The sequence below is a fragment of the Pseudochaenichthys georgianus genome, chromosome 8 (assembly GCF_902827115.2).
Source record: "Pseudochaenichthys georgianus chromosome 8, fPseGeo1.2, whole genome shotgun sequence".
In the NCBI taxonomy this organism is placed as follows: domain Eukaryota; kingdom Metazoa; phylum Chordata; class Actinopteri; order Perciformes; family Channichthyidae; genus Pseudochaenichthys; species Pseudochaenichthys georgianus.
Genome location: NC_047510.2, coordinates 25,651,346 through 25,658,601, shown reverse-complemented (window position 1 = coordinate 25,658,601; position 7,256 = coordinate 25,651,346). Strand labels below are relative to the sequence as shown.

The following is a 7,256-nucleotide window of genomic DNA, read 5'->3' as shown; positions in this document are numbered from 1 at the left end:
GGTTTTAGTCCGGATGCTGCGGTATCGCCTGCCAGACTGATATTTGGGGGAAATTCTGAATCTTTAAATTATTTAATGTTCTGCATACAATTAACGTTTTCTATTCATGATATGCTTTAACATGCTTTTTTACACTATTACAGGGAAAACCCAAAAATATAATCTCTGCATTGACATGATTACATAATCACATTAAATAATGAACATTGAACATAACATACATAGTATTGGCTGCATCAGAAAGTAATACAGCTGGATAATCACCAATTTTCTGGCAGGGTCAGCGTTTGGAAAACTGTGCTTTCTGTGCACTTTTTCTCTTTTGTTTCCATAGTTACCAACCTGCTTGTGTGTGCTAAAAAGAGTGCCTGCCTTTTGGGAGGCTTTGGTCCAACATTTCCACATCACTGGCTGAAATAATCATGCTGTCGACCCCAGAGGTGACATCAGAGCCCCCAAATCTAACGCTCAGCCATTCAGTCACTTTGGCACGTTCTCTTTGACTCAAAAATGTGCCCCCAACTTCTCTGGGAACATCTCCGCTCACTGAAAACAGAATTTGAATGGTTTAACTACTTTTGTTGGAAATGGTCTGGATGTCAATGAAAAATGACCAATGCCAAAATATTGAAAATCTTTGAACATGTTGTCTAAAATGTGTGATGATTCCATTCTCATGTAAACAAAACAATATTGACGTCAACAAAAAATAAAAAAATTCATATGTATGATAAGTCGTTAATGTAAAAATTATCAAAGACATTTCGCTACATCGTAGGTTGAGACAATGGCACTAAAATAATCAAGGTCATGTCTATTGATGGTACGATAAATTGGTAACAGAAAATCTGATTGAAGTCATGTCCACATACAGTACGACGGGCTAATAGTGTTCAGATTATAAAGGTCTGGTCAATATGTTAAATTGGTAACATAACAACAATGTTATCGAGGCAAAAACCACATTTAATACGATAATTCGATAATGTTATTATCGTGACAGGCCATATGGTCTATCTTACACTTTAAAACAATTTTAAAACATTTCCTAGATTAACTGAGTAATATCAAAGCTCCATCCATGCTTGCGTTCATCTTCATAGATGGTACGATCGGTTCTTCTGGTTCTTGTGCAACAGCTTTCAACATCCGGTCGATTAGCTCCTGCTCCCTCCTGTTCCACTCTTCTTGCCATTGCGTTTGTTTTCGCTTGTTCCCCATTTTGTCTTCAGCGGCAAAGTATTGGCCCTTGTTTCGTGTTATCATGTCAAACATTTTCTCAAACAGCTGTATGATAGGTAAAGCAAAAATAACCATAAGGATTGCAGTTCATGGCATGATATCTGTACCCACACTTTTCCACCAGCTGTTCCAGGTGTTCGCCTTCTGTGGCAATGTGCTCTTCAATGGACCTTTCCTTGAGCCAGTCTTCTCCAGGTAAACAGCACCATGCAGTGCCTCCAGACACTGTCACCGAATGGCACCAAGAGCTCAACCATTGTTTTGTAGTCATTCTCTGCAAAGGTTTTGAAAATGGGTACAACCAAGAGAAAAGCATTAGGACCAGGAGCACACATTGAGATGCTGCGCAGAACTTCAGTCTTGAGCCAGTCGGGTGTGATCTCGTCTGCAAACCAGCTTGGTGCCTCAACCACGGTGATGTTTCGTCGGGCAACATTGCTTTCATGTTTCTCACACATTGTGGTTCTTCTCTGATCTTGGAATTCCTGCATAGAAGTAACCAAACAAAAATAATATAACAACCAATACAGACTTCAACAATCAGATGTTTCCCCCCCAAAAACCTGTAGAGGTTGGTTACCTTCTTCATCCGAGCTGTGCCAAACAGCTCTTCAAAAAGGATCATGTTTCCTGCCATACCCTTCCCAGAGTCTTTCGGGCCGATAAGTACAATCCTATGGTCAGTGTTCGTCTTCGTCTCCCCTTGGGAAATGTGAGTTGTTTTTTTTAATTAGAAATAGTAATAATAACTAAATTAATCATACATTTAGTTTTTTGATTACCTCGAAACAACTCTTTGAGTATTCTTGCTTGTCTTTGGGCCGTCTGACGAATCCTTTTTGCCTTCTTGTCTGCAACCTCTTTTCTTGCCTCCATCTGCTCAGCACGGCCCAGGTTGACTTCAAAAGGACCATCTTTGTTTCCTGCCCACATCTCTTCAATCTTCTCAAGGAGCTCCGTTACCTGAGTCTCGTCACTGTGGTTTTTGTTATCCAAGACATGATACATGTTCCCACACTTCTCCACAAGCCACTGGAGACCCTTCTCACTCTCTATGCGCTCTTCCACAGTCTTCACTCCCAGCCAGTCACCTCTGGTAAACCGAACAATTGTGTGCTTCCAGACTTAATCCGTGAACAGACTCATGTGCTCCTGGACCGCTTTCTGGTATGTTGTGTTGAACGCGGATGCCAGGCCCACAACAAGGAGCACTACGTGGGGTCCTGAAGTGCACAGATGCATGCTGTTTTCTATTTCAAGTTTATTCATCTCTGAGAGCTCCTGAAGGGTGCTGTTGTATAACCAGCCTGGAGAGTCTACCACTGTGAGCTGCCTGTCTGCCACCACGCTGTGGTTTATTTTGCAGAACACAGTTGTTCTTGTGTGAGTAACAGGAAACGCATATTTCCTTAGAATGGTGTTGCCTGCTGAGCTCTTGGCTGACCACTGTGCACCAACCATCACTAGCCTCAAATGTGTTGGGGGAGTTTTGCCACCTAGAGACAAAGTGGAATAAAAAAATATTCAGACTTGAGGTTTTGTGCATCATTATGTAATTGTCAGGTTGACCATCAAGACTTTTGCAAATATCATTTGCGTTGTAATGTCAAAAGGCTATTGATAATCAAATCAAAAATGGATAAAGGTGGTGTTGTAGGAGCTGTGTTTCTTGACCTAAAAAAGGCTTTTGACACTGTTAATCATAAAATACTCATATCTAAGCTTTCCAGTTTTAACTTTTCTTCACAAACACTTAAATGGATAGAATCTTATTTGTTTAACCGATCTCAGTATGTGAGAGTTCAAAATCATGAATCTGTTGACCTTCATCTTTCGACAGGGGTCCCACAAGGTTCAATCCTGGGACCATTACTATTTTCGCTCTATATAAATGATTTACCATCTGTATGTCCTGACACAAACATCCAAATGTATGCAGATGACACTGTAATATATGTACATGGAAGCAATATGACACAAGTGGCTAATGAACTGACAAACACCATGGTTCGTGTAACAGTTTGGTTGGAACAATGCTGTTTGCAACTAAATATTTGTAAAACAGTATGCATCTTCTTCACCAAAACAAAGTCCTCTTGTGTTGCGCCAGATGTTTTTATATCAGGGGAGAGGCTACAGGTGGTGTCACAATACAAGTACCTTGGAGTCATGATTGATTCAACACTCAATGTCAAGGCTCAGGTTAAAAAAATATGTAATAGGGTCAAATCCAGTCTGTCGAATTTTAGGTTCACCAGAGATTACATGTCAATTGAGGCATCTCTGATGTACACACACACACTCTATGGTTCTCTCACACATCACCTACTATTTAACTACCTGGTCACATGCCAGTACAACAACATTAAAACCACTGGAGTCATTGTACAAACAAACACTCAAAATACTGGACAAAAGAAAATCAGTTTTTTCGCATCACTGCCCAATACTCAAAAGATACAACTTGCTAAGCTGGGAAAACCTCATTAAACATGCAAATGCTTGCCTTTTTTACAAGATTGTCAACGGCCTTACCTCACCTCCTCTTAGACAGTTTATTAACATACGCACAACTGCAACTAGGGTAACAAGAGGTGCAGACCACATTCACTTTATTTAAATCAAAACTCAAAATATGGTTAGTGAGGAATCAGCTCTGCCAACACTGACCTAATCTTCTGCTCCTTACAACCGACTGCCTGTGTTTTAACATGTTCTTTTGTTTTGTTTTAATGTTCTGTATTTCCCAGTAATGTATGTTGCATGTTTTAAATGTATTGTATTTACTTGTTTAAAATGAAATGTGTTTTAGGTCGACTAAAATCTGTCCAGGGACTACAGGTGAAAAAAAGCCTCTTGGCTAACTCTGGCACATTTACAGAAATGTTCATTAATATGCACTGTCCCTGTTAAATAAATGAATAAAAAAATGGTATCTTCGTCATATTTGTCTGCATTTTTTTTATCCAATTAGAGACATTTCTGACTTACCTTCAATCAGGGCTTGGAGTTTCCTTCTTTTTGCCTGCACTTCGGCAAACCTCTTTGATGCTCTTTCAACGATTGCTTCCATTTTCTCTCTCAGAGCACTCCCATCAGCAGCATCAATAGAACAGTGACCAGCAGCATTTTGTGCAACCATTGCCTCCATTTTCTGGAAAAGCCTTGTGACCTGAGTCCTATCCTGATGGTTGCTGATGTTGAAAACATGCTTTCGGTTTCCACATTGTTGAAGAATCATCTGAAGTGCTGGCCAGCAAGGGATGTCGTATTTTAAACTTGTTTTACATGGATCATCTACAGTGAACAGCACAATGGTTTGATCAAAGACTCCAAGACTTTATTGAAGAGTTGCATGTGCTCTTCAAGGGATTCCTTGAAAATGTCAGGAAATGCTTCTTCTAAAGGAATGACTAAAATAAATATGTGAGGCCCGGGGGGACACAGATGGACGCTGTTCTTGATTTCTATTTGATCCAGCTCTGGGGTGTTTTCTCGTGGGTAGTGGCACCACCAGCCTGGAGTATCAACCACAGTGAGCCGTCTGCCATGTACCTCCCGCTGCCTCACAACACTCTGGGCAGTTCTTCTGTTGGTCTCAAAAACCCTTTTGCCAAGTATGATGTTGCCAGCTGTACTTTTAAAACTGGGGTCACTGGATAATACTCTTCCACCTACTAACACAATCCTCAACTCTTAGGGTGCTTAGTTTGCCCTGTAAGAGATATAACAAATTTCCCGTTTACATGCATTATATAAATCTAGAACATGTTCATGATCTGTTTATTCGCATGAAAAGTATAGCTTTGGCAACAATGTCATTGCAACATAAAATTCACTTATTTTTATACTAAAACACACATCTATCATCAGGAAATCCTGCTGTAAAGGACTGTCAAATACCAGCTTATACAAGCAGTATGGCTTGTGTGGTGGCAATATCAGTACATAATGAAAAGTAAAAACTGTCCTGTCTTTGAGTTTAAATCATATATCTTCAGATCTACCGACAAGTTCAGTAAAATTAGTGACATGAGCGAGTGATGTTTTTTTATACACATTAATAGTGAATGCACAAACTTACATTTGCCAGGTAATAAACATATAGTGCATTAATAATCATCTATGAGCGAGAACAGCATCTTACAGCTGAGTAATTCAAGGCACCTTATCCTTATTGTGTAGCGAAATCCAGTGAAACACTATGATTACAAGCTCCTCACAGAAACTGGAACATCCCCTGCAGATCTGGAAATTTCCATCACGCCTAATAACCTTTTCCCCATTTTTTTTTTTTATTATACAGCAACAAACAAATGCTGATAACTCAGGAAAAGTATAGTTTTATTATTACAGTTGAATTCAGATTCAATTTTAATAATCATTATTGTCCTAAGTTTATTAACAGGAGTCATATGAGCTTAAACTTTACCTTTTGTTTCCAGTGGCGGCTGGTGGAAAATATTTTTGGTGGGGCTATTGATAGAGTGAGTAAAAAAATTTTTTTTGGGACAAATGACCCCTTAAATTAGGACTTCTGGTGATGTAATGGCGCGTTTCCAGTGCAGCGTGGAGCTCGCTTTAATGCTGCGTTCAGACCGGACGCGATGCGAATATTCGCTTCGCTCTAAACGCTCCTATCGCATCGCTTTTAGTCGCTCGAGTTTCACCGCAGCTGTCAGCTGTGTTTACTCGCATCATTCAAACATGACGCGCTGGCTCGGGAGCTACAACAACATGAACATATTTGACCGTGATTAAATTGTAATACACGTTTCTAAATGATGCCGACGTAACAACATACTGATACCGGTTAGTAAAAACCATGAATTAATGCTTTGACAAGTCTGCAGACAGATGGCAGGCGAAAAACCTTTTAGAATGCTTGTTCCCTGAATGGAGCTTGGCTAAGCTAACGCTATATATGCTCCGACCGTACACACTCACAACAACGGCCTACAGACATAAATAAACCAGCGACTGTATTCTCCATGACACAGACAGTCTGTGGTTTGTACTTGTTTAACTTTTGTCTAGTTTCTGAACAGATCGTATCTGTCCCCGGCTGTTTGAAGAGCAAGCATGTGAAACAAAAGATAGCATTTACCTGTTTGCATCCAGCTAGCCATGTGAGAAGCCTTGTTGATACGTTTTGTCTTTTTCACGAGCCTGCTGTGATATATACAAATCGGGTTGGTCCGGTCCAAGGTCTTTAAGTATCAATTTATCTCCCAAACTTCTCCTTTCAAAAGGATTGGAGAGTAGCTCTTGGGCGGACCGAGGCTCCGGCGACTCCACCTGCACACCATTCTCATCCAAATACTGCGTCACCTTGGTTACTCACGAGTCTAAAAAACAAATCACGTCAACGCACGTAAGCAACATGGGCGCCAACCTGAGCGCCCACGTGACCAAAATATTTGACGGCGCTGATTGGCTGAAATTATGTTTCGGCGGCACAGTTTACTATTGAGACTTTTGCAACCTGCTGGTTGCTGCTGTTTCGCTCGGGGGCTCTGCCCCGTAATGATAAACTAATGCCATGGGCAAGGCCAGGCAGGAAACAGGTGACTTATCAGTAACTTTAGACATCGTAACACAATTTTAAACGAGATTGTATTGTAGATTATACATTTTTGTGATACTAATTGTATGATATTTACCTTGTTCATTACAAATTAAAATATAAAATATATTTTTTTTTGAAATATATTTTTTTGAAATATATATTTTTTTATTTAATTTTTATTTTTATTTTTTATTTTGTATCTGGCAAGAGGTGGGGCGGCGCCCCTAGCGCCCCTATGGGCCGGCCGCCACTGTTTGTTTCCATTGCCACTGTTGACTTTTCTGCTCCAGTCGAGTGACTCTATTGAAAATAACTCGGCTAAATCCCCAGCATCAATGCCAGATTCACTGTTTATGCGTGTATGGGGACTGAGATTCGGATAAACAGGAAAGTCAAGTTTGCCTAGTATATGATACCTCTGCACGTTCTTATTATACATCCATGC

The 7,256-nt window shown here is 40.2% G+C and overlaps 1 pseudogene; it reads right to left on the bottom strand.

Annotated features, from left to right (window-relative positions):
- Positions 1–457: 457 nt before the first annotated feature.
- On the bottom strand, positions 458–6,833 carry LOC117451469 (GTPase IMAP family member 8-like; annotated as a pseudogene).
- Between the last annotated feature and the right edge of the window lie 423 nt (positions 6,834–7,256).